The sequence below is a fragment of the Rhinoderma darwinii genome, chromosome 4, assembly GCF_050947455.1.
Source record: "Rhinoderma darwinii isolate aRhiDar2 chromosome 4, aRhiDar2.hap1, whole genome shotgun sequence".
NCBI lineage: Eukaryota > Metazoa > Chordata > Amphibia > Anura > Rhinodermatidae > Rhinoderma > Rhinoderma darwinii.
Window position 1 is genome coordinate 97,407,100 of NC_134690.1, and position 19,446 is coordinate 97,426,545.

The window sequence follows — 19,446 nt, forward strand, 5'->3', positions numbered from 1 at the left end:
GGCCACCGATAGCAGTCCCCATAGTATAAAGCCTCCCATAGCAGCCCCCACAGTATAATGCCCCATGCAGTATAATGCCCCCATAGCTGCCCCACACAGCATAATGCCCCCGATAGCTGCCCCCACAGTATAAATCCCCACACAGCATAATGCCCCCGATAGCTGCCCCCACAGTATAAATCCCCACACAGTATAATGCCCCCTCATAGCTGTCTCCACAGTATAATGCCCCCCATAGCTGCCCTGCCCCCACACAGTATAATGCCCCCATAGCTGTGACCAGAATATAATGCCCCCCACAGCTGCCCCCACAATATAATGCACCCCATAGCTGCCACCACAGTATAATGCCATCCATAGCTGTCCCCATAGTATAATGCCCCTCATAGCTGTCCCCACAGTATAATGCCGCCACAGTATAATGCCGCCCATACAGTATAATGCCCCTCATATAGTAAAATGCTCCTATAGCAGCCACCATATCAGCCCCTCTTCCCTACCCAGTATAATACCCCATAGTGCCTAATAGAGAAATAATAACATAATTACTTACCTATCCCCGTTCCCACGACGGGTGGCCGATCCTTCTCCTCCGGTCTGTGCTGTGATTGACGTCACTACATCGCGCCTGCCTGTGCCGAGCCGCTTATGGCAGAGTGAATGCTGGAGCAAGAAGCCGTCAGCTCCTTGCTCCAGCAATCAGGAAGCGAGACCAACGCGGTCAGCGCTGTGTGGCTACGGGGGCCCTGCAATTGTGACCGTTGCGACCCCTAGAGCTACGCCACTGTTACAGTAGCCTATGGCAGAGCAGAGAGATCCCTCCCCGCTCTGTCATAGTGTTCAATTGTAAAGGATCTGCCAGGCACAGTTTCTGTGTCAACGCCCATAGGTAATCAGTCTGCACCTGCTTCTATGTCTGTGAGACTGACTCCATCTTCCACCACTCAGGATGGCAGGCTTAGGAGTGGGAGAGCCTATCACGGCCTGGCCAGACGGAGCTAGCTCCCGCCCTCTGTCTGTTTATACCTGCCTTTCCTGTTCCTCCTTGTGATTCTTCTTGTTTGGTTTCCTGGCCCTGCTGCAGCTTCTTGAACTATTTGACCCTGCTTCATATTGACCCTGGCTTACTGACTACTCTCCTGCTCTGCGTTTGGTACCTCGTACACTCCTGGTTTGACTCGGCTCATTCACCACTCTTGTTGCTCACGGTGTTGCCGTGGGCAACTGCCCCATTTCCCTTAGCTTCTGTGTACCCATGTCTGTTTGTCTGTCGTGCACTTATTGAGCGTAGGGACCGTCGCCCAGTTGTACCCCGTCGCTTAGGGCGGGTCGTTGCAAGTAGGCAGGGACTGAGTGGCGGGTAGATTAGGGCTCACTTGTCTGTTTCCCTACCCCCATCATTACATCAATAGCATCTGCGTCCGAAGGACGCAGACACTATTGAATGTGGTGTCGCTACCGTTGTAGCAGCCAACAATCCCGAATTTGCAGGGACTATCCCAGCAAATCACTGTCCAGGGAAGTGTCCCAGTAACTGCCACATTCAATTGTAACTGTGTCCTCAGGACGCAGATACAATTTTATATTATGGCAGAGCAGGAAACTTCCTGCTCTGCTATTCACTCCTCCTGTTGCGGAATCCTCGGCCAGAGTGTTGACGACGCTTTGGCCGGGGATTCCGCTCATAGAGGGAGCCCCTGAAATTACTGTCCATATAAGGACAGTGACATCAGGGGCTCCTCCTGCAGCGGAATCCCCGGCCAGAGCAATGCCGATGCTCTGGCAGGGGATTTTGCTCATAGAGGGAGCCACTGACAACATTACTGTCACTCTATGGACAGTGAAGTCAGGGGCTCCTCCTGCAGAGCTGGAATCCCCGGCCAAAGCTCTGCCCATGCTCTGGCCGGGGATTCCACTACTGGAGGAGCCCATGGCGTCACTGTCCATATATGGGCAGAGACGTCAGGGGCACCTCCAGGAGAGGAATCCCTGACCAGAACGTCCTATACTCTTGCTAGGGATTCCCCTCCTAGATGAAGCCACAATGGCTCTATCTACAAGGAGGGAAAGGTGTGTCATGCTTTCTACAAGAGGGTGTGTGGGCCACTATCTACATCTACAGGGGGCTGTGTGTGACATTATCTATAGGGGGGCTGTGTGTGGCATCATCTACAGAGGGGCTGTGTGTGACATCATTTACAGGAGGGCTATGTGTGGCATCATCTACAGGGGGGCTGTGCGTGGCATAATATAGAGGGGGGCTGTGTGTCGCATCATCATCTACAGGGGGCTGTGTGTGGCACCATCTACAGGGGTGTGTGTGGCACTATCTACAGAGGGCACTGTGGCACTATCTACAGAGGGCACTTTGGCACTATCTACAGACGGCACTGTGGCACTATCTAAAAAGGGTGTGTGTGGCACTATCTACAGAGGGACTGTGGCACTATCCACAGAGGGGCCATGTGGCACTATCTACAGGGGGAACTGTGGCATTATCTACATGAAGCAGTGCGTGGCAATGTCTACAGAGAGCAGTGTGTGGAACCATCTACTGGGGGCAATGTGGAGCACCAGCTACAAGGGGCACTGAGTGTGGCAATATCTATGAGACATCACCTGCCTTTAAAAAAAGAATAACCAGGGTGAGATACTGGCCACCATAGTAGTTGTCAGCCAAACTAGTGCAGACATTTTTGCATTTTTATTTGTATGCAGAAATTCTGGAAAGAAAGCCACTCCCACTAGCCACACCACCATATCAGCCACACCCCCATAAGACACACCCATCACAGATGTCACACCCTAAGTGTCCCTGCAAAAAATCTAAATGTTGGCAACTATGAGATACAGGGGCGCAACTAGGAAAGACTGGGCCCCAAAGCAAACTTTTGACTGGGGCCCCCCTCCCCTGGGTGGCACATAACCCCCCCCTTGTAGATAGTGCCTTTCTTACAGCCCCCCTGTAGATAACGCCATACAGCCCCCCTGTAGATAGCGCCATACAGCCCCCTGTAGATAACGCCATACAGCCCCCCCTGTAGATAGCGCCATACAGCCCCCTCCTGTAGATAGTGCCATACAGCCCCCCCTGTAGATAGCGCCATACAGTCCCCCCTGTAGAGAACGCCATACAGCCCTCTCCCTGTAGATAGCGCCATACAGCCCCCCCTGTAGATAACGCCATACAGCCCCCCCTGTAGATAGCGCCATACAGCCCCCTCTGTAGATAGCGCCATACAGCCCCCCTGTAGATAACGCCATATAGCCCACCTGTAGATAACACCATACAGCCCCCCTGTAGATAACGCCATACAGAACCCCCCCTGTAGATAACACCATACAGCCCCCTCTGTAGATATTTACAAAGGGGGCTGTATGTCGTTATCTACAGAGGGGGTTCTGTATGACGTTATCTGCAGGGAGGGGCTGTATGGCGCTATCTACAGGGGGACTGTATGGTGTTATCTACAGAGGGGGCTGTATGGCGTTATCTACAGGGGGACTGTATGGCGCTATCTACAGGGGGGGCTGTATGGCGTTATCTACAGGGGGACTGTATGGCGCTATCTACAGGGGGGGCTGTATGGCGCTATCTACAGGGGGGGCTGTATGGCGTTCACTACAGGATGGGGCTGTATGGCGTTATCTACAGAGGGGGCTGTATGGCGCTATCTACAGGGGGTATGTATGGCGTTATCTACAGGGGGTCTGTGTGGTGTTATCTACAGGGGGGCTGTATGGCGTTATCTACAGGGGGGGGGCTGTATGGCGTTATCTACAGGGGGCTGTATGGCGTTATCTACAGGAGGGACTGTATGGCGCTATCTACAGGGGGGGCTGTATGGCGTTCCCTACAGGGGGGGCTGTATGGCGTTCCCTACAGGGGGGCTGTATGGCGTTATCTACAGGGGGGCTGTATGGCGTTCCCTACAGGGGGGGCTGTATGGCGTTCCCTACAGGGGGGACTGTATGGCGTTATCTACAGGGGGGACTGTATGGCGCTAACGCCATACAGTCCCCACTGTAGAGAATGCCATACAGCCCCCCCTGTAGATAGCGCCATACAGTCCCCCCTGTAGATAACGCCATACAGTCCCCCTGTAGATAACGCCATACAGCCCACCTGTAGGGAACGCTATACAGCATCTGTATACTGACAGCATCTGTATACTCCTCTAGAAGCAATGTTTCTGGAGGAGCATTTCTCTAATTCAGAATGCCATTTATTGTATCCCAATTATTTCTCTCATGTTCCCACATGAAAACGTGAGAAAAAAACCTGTGTATGTCCCTGGTATAAGCCAATCGACTTCTAAGGGTGCTCTATTATGTATTCGTAGAACGTGGATCTTTAGTACAGCCTGTGGATGACAGCGACGGGAAATATGCCCTCTGAGGCTGTGTTTACAGCAGCCTTTATCTTTCTAAGGCACAACAGACACAGAGAAGAAGAAGGGGGAATTTGATTTCCCTGTTGCTACTCCATTATTGGATTACTCTCACTCAGCGTCCCCAACCCCCCAAAAAAATGCGACCTACAGGGTGTCCTACAAAAGACATGTATCCCCTATCCACAGGACAGGGGATACATGTGTGATCGCTGGCATTGATAGGGAGAACGGGGGACCGAAAGTCCCCCGAAGTTCTCCATGACTAACCTCTGACTTCCGGCGTCTGCGCAGCTCAATAAAAATGAAAGGAGCGCTGGTCACGCATGCGCAGAAGCGCGACCGGCGCTTCATTCATTTCTATGGAGCTGCCGACACAGACCCCGGAAGTCCGAGGTTTGTGATGGAGAACTTCAGGGGACTTTCAGGGTTCTCCTTATCGCTGCCAGCGATCACACATGTATCCCCTATCCTGTGGATAGGGGATACATGTCTTTTGTATACTGGCAGAGCGGGGAGATACCTCCCTGCTCTGCCGTAGTGTTCAGTGGCGTCGCGCTGTAGCAGCCATAGCGGCTGCTAGCGGAGCCTCCGGCCATGGTGGGGGCCCGTGCCAGCGGGCGACACGGGCCCCCTCATGCCGCGGGCCCCGTAGCAGCTGCTACGGCTGGTAGTTACGCCACTGATGAGATATATATGCATTACATATGACAGAGACAGACAGACAGACAGACAGACATTTTGAAGTATCAGGTAGATAGATAGATAGATAGAGAGAGAGAGATAGATAGATAGATAGATAGATAGATAGATAGATAGATAGATAGATAGATAGATAGATAGATAGATAGATAGATAGATAGATAGATAGATAGATAGATAGATAGATAGATAGGCAGGTGCGTTTCTAGTTTTATAAATGAGACAAGACACTAGCTCAGCACCCACATACACATGAGGCGGGGAACACGCATGTATACAAACATGTACACATACTCACACTATTTATACACAACCACAGTTTTCAAACAAACAGATATAGTTGGATGGGGGGGTTGGGAGTTTTAAAATCCCATTCAAAACTACATAACATCTGACTACTGAGTTTAAAAAAAAATCACAAACCCAAAGGAGCAGCAACAATAAGTGTGGACATAACCTTATTATAAAAACAAACAAACAAACAAACAAACAAACAAACAAACATACGGTACATATAAGCTCAAACACCTGTAAAGACATTTACTGTAATAACACACTGTCATTGCCCGCAAGCTTACCACATATACTAAATAGAGTATAAATCTGCAATGTTTAGTAGTTACTTCCTTGCCCCTGGTCCCTCTCTCCTGCCATATTGTCTGAATACATTTTCACTTTAGTTCTGGCATTCTATTTATGAACCAGGAAGTTCAGGATGAACAGTGCGATGGCTCCTACCTACATAAGAAGGTGTTATAACTGTTGCAGCACATGTAATAATGGAAAGGTGAACAAATCAGAATTAAGATCAGACTTCTCCACTCCCAAGTGACAGAATACAAGTCTCATGGTCTTTGTTTTCTATTGATGACATCAAGGATTACTTATTTGCTCCCACTTGTAAATCACAGGCACTTTTGTTATCAGGTATATATTAGGGAACTGCAGTAAAATATAGTACCTCATATGTAAGGAAACCCATATGGTTTCTATGGACGTTTACAATCCTCTGAATTCCCAACGTTCCCGTATGTTTTGACTTGGAAGTATGGCGAGCGAGCCTATGTAGGTCATCGCTGACACAAGCCCTCAGAAAACATGTTCTGTGACTCAGCACTGAGCCGGCGTACTGTAGGAGGAACACAGCGCTTGACATTCCCTTTCACAACATGAACCACACAGCAACTGCTATTGACTATAATTTGTCGCTGTTTTTTTTTATGACAAGCTGAAAATATAATAATTATGGCGAATAACGCAGCAGAGCGTTTCAAAGATCCCATGAAGGCTAGAAAATAGAATATTACCTGATTTTACACATAACTCATGCAATAACCTATAAGATAACATGCATGAAATAATAGGTCTTCGAATGTGAGGACACGTACTATACAGATTTATGTCGTTTTCAATATTGAGACTGTATGTCAGCATCAGACAACCCCTTTAAGTGGCCTGTATTCTCATAACAGCCAAAGTTTCAACCCTACAACATGGGTCACATATACGTCAGATTTATTCTGTGGCATTTGTGTGGCATTTTAGGCATCAGTACACCATCTTTACATACATTGACATTTTTCAGAATTTGGCGCACAAAATCCGTGGGCACAAGGTCAAATTTTATACATATCCCCGATTAAATGCATGGAGGCCATACTAGTCCCTTTTTTATTGATGGGGTTTTAATATTTACATATTGAATATAACAAGCCAGTTGTTAAATAACAAGATGCGCACCTTTGATTATTTGTTATATAGAATTATAGATTGTAATTATAATAAAATATTAATTAAAGTAAAATGTAATAGATGACGCAACCAAACAAGCAAAAAAAGCCAATGATAATCTTCATCTTAAAGAAATGTGTAATACACTGTATAAAAGGAATTATCTACAATAGTCGACCATCATCTTGTAGACACCTGACGTTTACTTCATCCGGCAGAACGGGATTTTTTTTTTTATTCTGATACATACTCCAGGCTTGATCTACTTTTTAGTAAACATCATACTCTACACTCTTTACAGTCTTCTACAATAGATTCGATAACATTCTCGGATCACGCTTTGGCTACGATTGCTATCTCCCTCCAAACTCCCATTCCTTTTTAGTGGCAGTTGAACACCCCTCTATTCCAAGATGACACTGTGGAAGTGGATGTGCAACGCTCAATTTCAGATTTTTTCCTGTTTAGCAATATGGATGATGTGGATCCTGGTACGCTTTGGGAGGCACACAAATGCGTGATTAGAGCGACGTTTATTAAATAGGGAACCCGTTAAAAAGAACGCTATCTGGCTAGTAATACCTTACTTTCTCAGACTAAAAACCTGCAACTCTCCCACAAGCTTGATAGTGAGGACAGGATTGCATACTCAGAAAACGTGAGGAATTGAGTGCCCTCCTTATTTCCAAAGCAAAAGCCACCCTTTCCAAATGTAAGCGCCATTTTTATGAATATGGCAATAAATGTAGTAGATCTCTGGCCAGAGTTCTACGTGCCCAACAAGCGAGTACGTGTCTACTCCGCACGTGTCTGCTCCGACCTGGCCCAGGTCCCATCTTCCATTAGACATTACAGCTCCCGTCAGAGAATTTTATGCTGCTTTATATTCTACAAACTCTAACAATTATTCCGCACTTTCAACGGAATTTTGTTCCCGTGTTCAGAAGTATATTTTGGATTCTGGCTTTCCTACCCTTTCAAATGAAGTAACAACTGCTTTAGAGGCACCGATTACGGATCAAGAGCTGACATTGGCTATTAAAGGTTCACAAATGGGTAATGCATCGGGCCCTGATGGCTTGATTCTCTCCTACTATAAGAAATTCCTATATTCTCTTTACTTAATTCCTTTAATTCTTTAATTTCTACTACTACATTCCCTATCGATTAGCTTAGAGCCCACATTATGGTGATCCCTAAACCCGGTAAAGATCCCTCTCATTGTGCTATCGGACTATTTCACTCCTTAATGTACGTGTCAAGCTTTTTGCGAAAATTCTTTCTACCTGACTGTTAGGCTGGGTTCACACGACCTATGTTCAGACGTAATGGAGGCGTTTTACGCCTCGAATCACGTCTGAAAAAACATCTCCAATACGTCGGCAAACATCTGCCCATTACTTTCAATGGGCTTTACAATGTACTGTGCCGACGACCTGTCATTTTACGCGTCGCTGTCAAAAGACGGCTCGTAAAATTACAGCCTCGTCAAAAGAAGTGCAGGACACTTCTTGGGACGTTTTTGGAGCCGTTTTCTCATAGACTCCAATGAAAACAGCTCCAAAAATGGCCGAAAAAACGCAGCAAAACGCTGCGAAAAACGCTGCGAAAAACGCGAGTTGCTCAAAAAAAGTCTGAAAATCATGTGCTGTTTTCCCTTGAAAACAGCTCCGTATTTTGAGACGTTTTTGACTCTACGTGTGAACATACCCTTACCGTTGCTGAGGGATGTCATTCAACCAGATCAGGCAAGTTTTTAGGATGAAGGGAAGCGCGAGATAATACCACAATATTTATTCATCTAATCCACATGGCAAGAAATATGGACACGGCACTCATGCTTTTATCCACTGGCGCAGAGAAGGTCTTCGAGTTAATTGGGTATTTATGGAAGAGGCCTTGCGTCATTTAGGCCTTAAAGATTATATGCTCTTTTTTCTATCTGATGCAGATTGTCTCACGATTTGTGAGTTGTCCACTCTTGTCGATCCCAGACTTTTGGGGCCTTGGAGAATACTTCAACTTAGCCATTTCTGTACTTCCTTAACTCCAATTTCTTTATTTAGAGGCATAGAGGCCCTCTTTGAGGCCCTATGTATGGGCTCGGACTTTCTAAGACATACTCCATCTATGGTCTATGCCTTCCTTCAGAATCCTCCAGAACAATCCCCTCCTCCATACTTACTTCAATGGGAGTCGGACTTAGGTTTTTCTCTATCTTCCGTGCAACAGACTTGTATCCTCACGCTTGCCCACAAGACCTCTATTAGTTCTCGCTATCAAGAGGCGGGTTATAAACTGTTGATCCATTGGTATAGAGTTCCAACTTGTCTACATTCCATCTCTCCAAAAATATCACCTATGTGGTGTAGATGTAGTGGTGAGGAGGGTACCTTCTTGCATATTTTCTGGACCTGTCCTACGTTATCCTCCTTCTAGGAAGGTGTTAAACGGGTGAGTCGTGAGGTCACTGGCACGTCCATAACCTTAGATCCGACTCTGTTCCTTCTCCATCACTGCGTTGTTTCAATTGAAGCATATAAGCGCTTATTGCTTTGTTTCTTAGTAATGGCTACGCGTCAATGCATTCTGCTTTTGTGGAAGAAAAATATACCCCATTCACTTTTTCTCTGTATTTCCAAGATCAATGACTTAATGCTGATGGAAAACCTGACGTCTTCTGCGAATGATGTTAACAAACATCACAAAACATGGTACAATTGGATGGAATTTCAGCACTCGGATTCTTACAGAGACCTTCTCCGTGAAACTTGAATTGACTGACCTCCCTTTTTGATCCGTCTACTTTGAGGGTTTATACCCCTATGGCCTGAACATCTCCTACTACTTTTCTTGTCTCCCCCTTTTTGTTTTTTGTTTTTTCTTGGTTTCCCATTCTCCTGATGGAAAAATGTGTGGTGGCTTTCATAGCACTTGGGAATGGCTCCATATTTTTATCATCTGTTTTGGGGTTATGACTGCTATATATCTGTATAAGTTGTAACCTTTGTATATTTGTTCTCTTATACTTATTACTGTTTCTTCTAATTATCTAAAAAATGCAATAATAAAATAAAGAATTTAAAAAAAAAAAGGAATAGTGTAAACTTGGCTGTAACAATTTTTGGGACTGATCTGAGCTCTTTTGTGATCATTACCGATAATTGTTACGTGTATGGTACTAACAACTTTAAGTCTGAATTAATGGAAATCTGCTTTGTTGGTCAGAACATTGTACATGATTTCAATAATTTGTGGTAAGCACCATATCATAGTGTTTATTTAACTATCCTCTGAGAAAAAAACATATAGAACACTGCAAAGACACATTCATTTTTTGGGAAATATCTGTATTTGTACATCCGTTCCTTGACTAAAATTCCAAGTAGAAAAACATTGAAACCTTGGATCATGGAGGGCGGGGCAGGTTTAAGCTGACCATACACTTAAGATCATGTTAGTATATGACTTTTCAGCCAATCCCAAAATAAAACCAAAAAACATGCAAACAACAGGGCAATCGAGCATTCCATATCTAAAAAAATGACTGGGTTTCAATCATCCCCTGGTGGTTTACAGCTGAGAGGCAGGCATCCAAATTATTTTTGACAAGGCCAACACGACTATTTATCTTACTCTCTAGAGAATGGAGTTTCATGGTTTAGGGATCCTTTTCATCCCTCCCTCAATTTTAGGTTCTGGAAACATCTGGTTCAGCCTTTGAGAGGCATATTTTGCAGCTTCCCCATCGGGATTAAATTACAGCCACTGAAACATTAATGGCTGCCATATTGTACCGATAGATTCTATCTGCACTCTTTTATGCCCATTGACTGAATCTGACAAATGGAGCTGTTTAAAGCTGCAATATCACAAGGAAGAGCACATTTGAATTGGATTTAATGCACGCATTCAATTACATTAACCTCTACTGTACACATTTCTATAACACACTGCAGAGCTCTTTGTTGCCAAAATCTGCAAGACAAAATATTTCTTTTATTTTAGCACGCCTCAATTCTGTGATAGAAAAATATCTTTCTGTGCTGTAAAATGTGATATTGCTGCTTCATGCAGATTCTCTGCAGTGCAGGGCTATTGTCTATCAATCTGTTTGAAAGGATGAAAAATATCCAAGAGATGGTTTGTTACAAAATCTGCGTATGATTCTGCACAAGGCAAATATAAAGGGCATCTCTTTGGCATCCTATAATGTACCACCCCCACATTGAAAGTGCATATTAACACACTCCATATGACCAAAAAATAAATGTTAATACCTTTATGTATTCAGTACTACAAATATAGCAAAATGATACCGTAAAAATAAATAAATTACATTTTATTATCTTTACTACTGACTAGAAGAGCAGACATTACATACAAACAAATGTGTACATATCTGGGCAGATAACAGAAGTGTAATAAAAAGATAGTGGTGCGAAACTTTGACAGTACATTATTACCATAGTCAGAATATGCTGGCATGACCGAGGCCTCTGACCTAGACAAGGACAGGGCAAGGTCTCTTGTTTGCCAAGGCAGGGTTTTCAGAATGTGCTCCATCACCCTTGGTCCCTGAAGTTCAGCATAGTAGCTGCCGAGTGGAATATCATTAATTTAACTGCCCTCTGTCCCTCTCCTCCCTAATGAACTTATTTATAATATATATTTCCCATTTACCTCCACCCCATCCTCGCCACACATGAGCAGTTCTCAATGAAGGGCTCGCTGGCCACCCTATTATTTATTTGTAGCAGGGGGATTTCAGCTCCTGCAGCTCCACTTTCTATCTCCATTTTAATACAACCATGTAGGGACAGTGGGCACCATCGAACAGGGTACATGCACAAGGCAGTGCCTAAGCACAAGTTTACATGTATTTGTTTTATGGTATGTTTTTGTTGATTTTTACCACGGTGGTCAAATCTCAAATTTAGTGAAAACTTCTATTTCTGGGGCCCTGGAATGGGACAAGGCAGGGGTTTTCAGAATGATAGCTTTAGGATAATCAGTCCTTCAGTCTATAGCTATCAGTCCTGATTTTCTTAGTAACATGTATGTTTTGCTCTACTGAGCATGCATGTCATGTCTGTGTCTGTAATAGTCATGTTTGTATGTATGTATGTACATATGTATGATTGTGTCCTACAGCTTTATCAACCACAGCCTCCGATTGTAGCCTATGGCGCCCTAGGCAGGTGCCTACTCTGCCTACTTCTCCTGCCCTCCCATCTAGTGCCTGTTGCAGTTTAAAAAAAATGAAACTTACCCCATATAAGACTTATGAGGCCTGATGCGGTTTCCCTCTATGCACCATTTTTTTATGAAAAGGCTTTGTTTCTGTTGTAGACAAATAATAAAAACTGGCTTAAAATGTACCAAGTTGTAATGTATATTCTGCAATGTTGCAACCAACAAACAAACACATAAAGTAAAACGAATAATCGGCCAATTACCGACAATACTCATGTTGCACAGTTCTAAACCTTCCCAATTGTTAGCACCACATTTCATCCACTGTCACCACATTCATCACTGTGAATCATCTAAGAAAACATTGTGTTACTGTAAAACAACATTACGGGGCACGTCAAGTCTCTGTTAACAAAGATAAAATACAATTTCCTACTGTGTCTGTTCTGCAGGTATTTCTGGTACATATTGAAAACAGCTGTGAATGTTGTGCCTGATATGCCCTATGGAAACTGCAGGCAGCTCATAAACTGGCAACACAAAGGAATAAGTGAAAAGGTATCATGACACTATTTTGTGAAAACTGAAATATGTTATTTTTATTTTTTCAGTCATAAAACAATACAAAGCATCAGAACAAAAGTACTGGTCTGGTTTAAAGTGCATTAAAACGTAAACGTTTTTTGGGCTTTTTTTGTCAGGACTTTGGGCAAATAGCGGCAACTAAATACCACAAAATTATAATTTATAAATATATCCTAACATGGGTGGGTGTGGTTTTGGGGTCGTGACTTCACATGGAGTGTGAATTAACACTTAGGTCTGGGAGCCCCTGACAGACACAGAGTCACTAGCATTTTTCACATAAAGTTTTATGCCCATTGTATGTCCCAGCGGACTCGTGAAATGTGTCCATAGGGCTCCATTAGCCAGATAGAGGCCAAAAGTGTGTCCTTTTGGCCTCCGTCAGGCTAGTATATGTCATTATATCTTTCTTTTTTAAGTATGGAATAGCGTAGTTGATTATGCTATTCCAGACAATGGATCCACAAAAAAAAAATATGTTTTTTTAACATGGAAGCCTACGGGTTATGTATGTCACTGTGTGGCATACGTCACATTCAACCGTTTAGCGTATACACATGGGCTTTTCATGACGTATATGTTAAACAGATACCCTAATAGTTGTCGGGTGATGGATATCCGTGACTGATGTCTAACAGTGGCATTCATCACCCATATGCCATCCGTTTAATGTATGCATCATGAAAAAAGTCATAGTGACGTATAAGTTTAGCGTATGCCATAGTAGTCTATGGGTGATGGGTGCCACTAATAGGCATAGTCTATGTTTAATGTATATATTAGGAGTTCTTACCAGTGTATACACTAAACTTAGGCTAAGAGCAGATTCAGACGAACGTTGCGTTTTTGCGCGCGCAAAAAACGCGCCGTTTTGCGCGCGCAAAAAACACTTGACAGCTGCGTGTGTCATCCGTGTATGATGCGCGGCTGCGTGATTTTCGCGCAGCCGCCATCATAGAGATGAGTCTAGTCGACGCCCGTCACTGTCCAAGGTGCTGAAAGAGCTAACTGATCGGCAGTAACTCTTTCAGCACCCTCGACAGTGAATGCCGAACACAATATCGAGAAACCTGTTAAAAAAAAAGAAAAAGTTCGTACTTACCGAGAACTTCCCTCCCGGCCGTTGCCTTGGTGACGCGTCCTTGGTGACGCGCCTCTCTTGACATCGGGCCCCACCTCCCTGGATGATGCGGCAGTATATGTGACCGCTGCAGCCTGTGCTTGGCCTGTGATTGGCTGGAGCTGTCACTTGGACTGAATTGTCATCCCGGGAGGTCAGACTGGAGGAAGAAGCCGGGAGTTATCGGTAAGTCAGAACTTCGTTTTTTTTTTACAGGTTCATGTATATTGGGATCGGAAGTCACTGTCCATGGTGCTGAAACAGTTTAACTCTTTCAGCACCCTGGACAGTGACTATCTCCTGACGTCGCGTATCGGAAATTTTTTTGCCGGGTTCGGCCAAAACGAGTTCGGCCGAACCCGGTGAAGTTCGGTTCGGTTGTCCGGGTTCACTCATCTCAAAGACACTCCATTTGGATGTTTGGAAACAGAAAAGCACGTGGTGCTTTTCTGTTTACATTCATCCTTTTGACAGCTGGTGCGCTGTTTCAGTCGGTTCGCACGGAAGTGCTTCCGTGCGACCTGCGTGGTTTTCACGCACCCATTGACTTCAACGCGGACTTCATACGCGGAGATATTGAGCATGTCGCGCTTTTTGCGCAGCTGACAAACGCTGCGCAAAAAGCACGGGCTGTCTGTACTGCCCCATAGACTTGTATTGGTCTGTGCGTGGCGCGTGAAAACCACGCGGCCCGCACTCACCCAATACACGCTCGTGTGAATCCCCCCTAAAAAGTATGCTATGAACATAACTCAAGCAATATCCTCCTCCTCTGACCTCTGCTTTAGATTATCTGGGCTGCGCAGGCAGTGTACACATGTCCGACTTCTGAATGTGAGTATCTCTGGCTCTACTATGTTTCCTGCAACAATCTACCACTGCTGCCAATCCCACACTTGACCTAGTCCTGACATTGCTAATGTTTCTAGGGCTGAGTGAGCTGGCGAACCAAATCGGAAATAATCTAACTTAAACATAATCTTATTATGCCAAATTACTGGCGCTCTCTAGTGCTGGTAACATTTTTTTTTTTACTGAGGCCGGCTTCCAAGTTTTAAAGGGGTTGTCCAGTTTCACAAATTAATGTTATTTTTTTTATAAGTAAAAGTTATACAATTTTCCAATATACTTGCTATATGAATTCCTCACAGTTTTCAAGATCTCTGCTTGTTGTTATTCAGTAGGGAGATTCATTGTTTACTTCCAGTGGATAAATTGTCCATGGTCATGTGATGGACACACAGGTGAACGGCTCGTTACAGTATATGTATCAGAGTTGTGTCTTCTAACTGCCAATCTTGGGGTTCTGGGCTGGAGACATTGGACTGCCCTGCTCGATTGGGTCACTGGCTGAAGAAGGGAATAATCCAGTGGCTTTCTTATGTTGTGAAACTAAGGCAAAATAGTGAAAACTGTGGTAAAAATGTACTTTTATATGCCAGTCTTAAATGGAAGCCTGCTGGACTAAGATGTGCGAAATCTATTAAATTATAAAAAATCTGTAAGCCTCTACACATTTTTTTTTAGAAAGGTGGCAAGAGCGACGTAAAATAGAAAAAAATCACACATTTTTGTTTAAAATGTGCAACAAAATTACTATTGCAATACAATATGTTGGAGTTTCTATAAAGTAATAAGCAGCATGTATGTGCGCTTCCCAGATGTTCCCTATTATTGCATACACTATTGAAAACTCAGTAAACACATAAAACAGTTCTGAATTACTACTACATTTATTTAAGGGATATAATAATTCAACAACTAGGTAACCTATGTGAAAAAAATCAAACATTACCAATTAAAGTTTCGATAGGAGCATTATGCCATAATCAAACAGTTTTAAACTATATCAGTCTACAAAGGGTTACAAAGTGATTCTAAATATCATTGACTAACATAGATATAATATCCCTGAAAAAAACAAACGGTCTTTATTTCACCCTCAGTCTGCCTCTTACTAGAATATTTTCACAGTCCCACAATTCCAGCAGATGTGCGGGGTTGTTCCGTTTACATGAAAAATCTGCAAGAAAATGAAGAAACCTTAAGTTGAGATCTGTGAAGTCCATATGAGGTCATGTACCATCTGCTCCGTATTTTGAAAGAAGGTTCTTTTATGAAAACATATACATATACAGAAACCATCTGAGTGGCCTAAAATATTCTACTCCAGGGGCTTATATAGAAATAGGAACATTGTCTGGTAACCTCTTTATAACGTAAGGCCCTATTACATGGGCCAATGATCGGGCAAACGAGTGTTTATATGAACGTTCACTCCCGATCATTGCCCTGTGTAATCAGGGCAACGATCAGCCGATAAACGAGCTAACGCTCATTCTTTTATACAGAATTATCGGCAGCACATCACCCTGTGTAATCATAGACATGATAGAAATGCATGGGGACGAGCGATCGGAGTAACGAGCGATCGGAGTAACGAGCGCTCGTCTCCATACATAACCAATCATTGCTCCGTGTGGAAGGAGCAAACGAGTGGCAATCAACAAACTGTATCGTTGATCGGCGCTCGTCTACACACTTCACATCGGGCCGTGTAATAGGACCATTAGATCTAAACCTTCCCAGTGATAGCTGGAACAACATTTTATCCTTTTCTAAGAATCATTTAATTATTTTTTTTTATATCATTCTTTCTTCTGTTAATTAAACTAGGCTTATCTTCTTGAAAGTGCTTTACAACAGAATAAACTAGAGTTCTCCACTGTAACATGAGGATCCACATCAGTTTCCACATATACACACATACTGGGATGGACTGGCCCACCAGAGAACAAGAGGATCCTCCGGTGGGCCCGGGCTCTGACACAATAATGGGCTTTAAAAGGTCCAGCAGAAGACAACCCCATTTGGAGGTGTCTTTGGAGCAATCTCTTGCCACTAGAGTTTATTTCTCATGAGTTGATTCACAAATTGCCTATTAGACCTTGTTGATAATATGTCCTGTGTGTACAATGATAACAACAAGGACTATGATGAAATAAAAAGTAGACATGTTGTATATAGATGGAAGGTGGGCCCTCAAAATCATATCCTCTAGTAGGCTCAAGGAACCCCATTCCGATGCTGCACACATACCTATCACTTTGTAATCTAGTTAGGATGTCAACATAATATGGGTGTTGATTGGGATTCAGGCAATGTCCCTCTGCAGAGGATGTAGTCACAGAGCACAAGCAGGAAGTGTTGTCAAGGGGACACTGGAGAAGAGAAGTTTCAGGCATCAGGTCAGTACCTTCAGCACTTATAAGGTGGTCAAAGAGTAAGCAATTAACCCCTTAATACCGAAGGTATTTTAAACATTAATGACCAAGCAGTTTTTTACGTTTTTCCATAGCCGCATTCAAAGAGCTATACATTTTTTATTTTTCCATCAACATAGCTATATAAGAACTTGTTTTTTGCGGGACAAGTTGTAATTTTTAATAGCATCATTTTGGGGTACTTATAATTTATTGATTAACTTTTATAAAAATTTTTGCTACTTTTACACAGTAAAAACACTTTTTTTTCAAAATTATTTGTTTTTGTGTTGCCAAATTTTAAGAGCCATAACTTTTTTATTTTTCTATAACTTTGGAGTACATGTGACTTTGTGATCACTTTTTATCAAATTTTTTTTGAAGGCAAGAACAGAAAACAGCAATTCTGGCATTGTTCTTTATTTTATTATTTACGGTGTTCTTCGTGCGGATTAAATAATGTAACAGTTTTATAGTTGGGGTCATTATGGACAAGGCAATACCAAATATGCGTAACTTTTTAACTTTTTTTTTCATAATAAAGAATTTTCTAAGGGGAATTAGTGGATTTCTTATTTTTTTACTTGTGATTTTTATTTATTTATTGTAAACTTTATTAAACTTTTTTTTCAATCCCACTAGGGGACTTTACTATGTGATCATTTGATTGCTTTTTATAATACACTTCAATACTTTTCTGTATTGCAGTGTATTATGCCTGTCAGTGTAAAACTGACAGGAATCTGTTAGGCCATGCCTCTTGCATGGCCTAACAGGCATTTACTAAAGGCAGACCTGGGGGCCTTTTTTAGGCCGCCGGCTGCCTTAAAAACCATCAGCACCCCACGATTGCATGACGGGTGTGCCAGTAGGGTGAGAGAGGGAGCCCCCTATCTCTAGAACCACTCAGCTATTGACCGTCGCATCTGAGGGGTTTAACATGATCACATGACCACTGCTATTGGCCTCCGATCATAGCCGTTCACGAGCAGATCCCCCGATTCAGGTGCTAGATCTTCTGAAGTGCTGCCGGAAAAACTACCCTCAACAACCGCCGTGAAAACACTATACAGCAGTTGTTAAAGGTGCCTTTTATAACACATTCCTGACAAATCTCCTATAAGAAGCCAGCATGCAACAAATATTATCCAAATTCTCTCATTGCAACTTTTTTCATGGATATTCTGTCTTACACAGAGCGTTTTCATTTGTGTTGTCATGCAGAATATCCATAGCAACAAGTTTATAAGTGCCATAGAAGTAATCCTAGGTTTATTCCCATTGACATTTCTAGTTTTGAATGGCATATAATGATGTCAAGGTTGCAGGCCTCACTGCCCTGCTAATAGTATTAAGGAAAGTTTACCTGTAGCATAAATACTGTAGATTTTCGACAACAAATTGTGTTGCGGAAAATCCGCAGCATAATATAGTAGCAGCGGAGTGGATGAGCTTTGAACAAATCTCATCCACACGCTGCGTAAATGATAAGCGGAAAAAACGCTCAGAAATTGACCTGCTTTTTAATCCGCAGCATGTCAATTGTATTTGTATTCGCTGCTTTTTTGTTGCTTTTTTCCCCATTGAATTCAATGGGGGGGGGGGGGCAAAACCAGCAACAAAAAACAGATGTTGCGATTTTTGACAGGGAAAAGCTGCGATTCCGCCACAAAATCGCAACTCAGGAAAAAAAATATCTTATTCTTACCCAGAATTCAGAGCATCTTTGTCCAGGCCGGCCTCCAGCCTGCAGTGGTCATATGGGATGAAACATCATATCAGGGATGCAGAACGTTAGGATGTCGGAGGGGTACGTCGCCAAGGTAAGTATAGCCGTTTGTTTTTCATTGCAGGATTTCCACAGTGGACATTCTGGGCAAAAACTGCACCACAATGTGGTGCGGTTTTTCACTGGAATTCCCCAGGGGACAACAGGGCGGATACGTTAACGCAGCATATCCGCTCTGTGTGAACTTACCCTTCCAGAACTTCTATACTGTACTATGTTTTGAGCTGTTTTGGACCTACAGGGCATTTCACCTTTTAACAGAGTATCAATCCTGGGCTATGGACTATAATGGACTAATTTCATGATGCAAATAGTAGTTTTCATTTTGCATCAGAGGCTACTAAGGGGACCCAGCCTAAATGATTATTAACATAAAAACAACAATAACAATTTATTGCAATGACAGAAAACACTGGTTAATCTTGTGGTTATATCCAGACAGTCAGTAACATGACGTGACACTGCTGAGTCAGGGATTCATTTACAACTGTGGTGGTGGACATCTATAAATCTATGACATGATGAATAATAAGAGATTAAATATAAAGTTAACAGCTGATGTAATCTGAGACGTTGTTATTAGATCAGATAAGTTATTACTTCTGACTTAACAAAAGATTTTCTTCTAATGGGAAAAACACGAGTGAAGGTAATAGTTGCAATATGTAT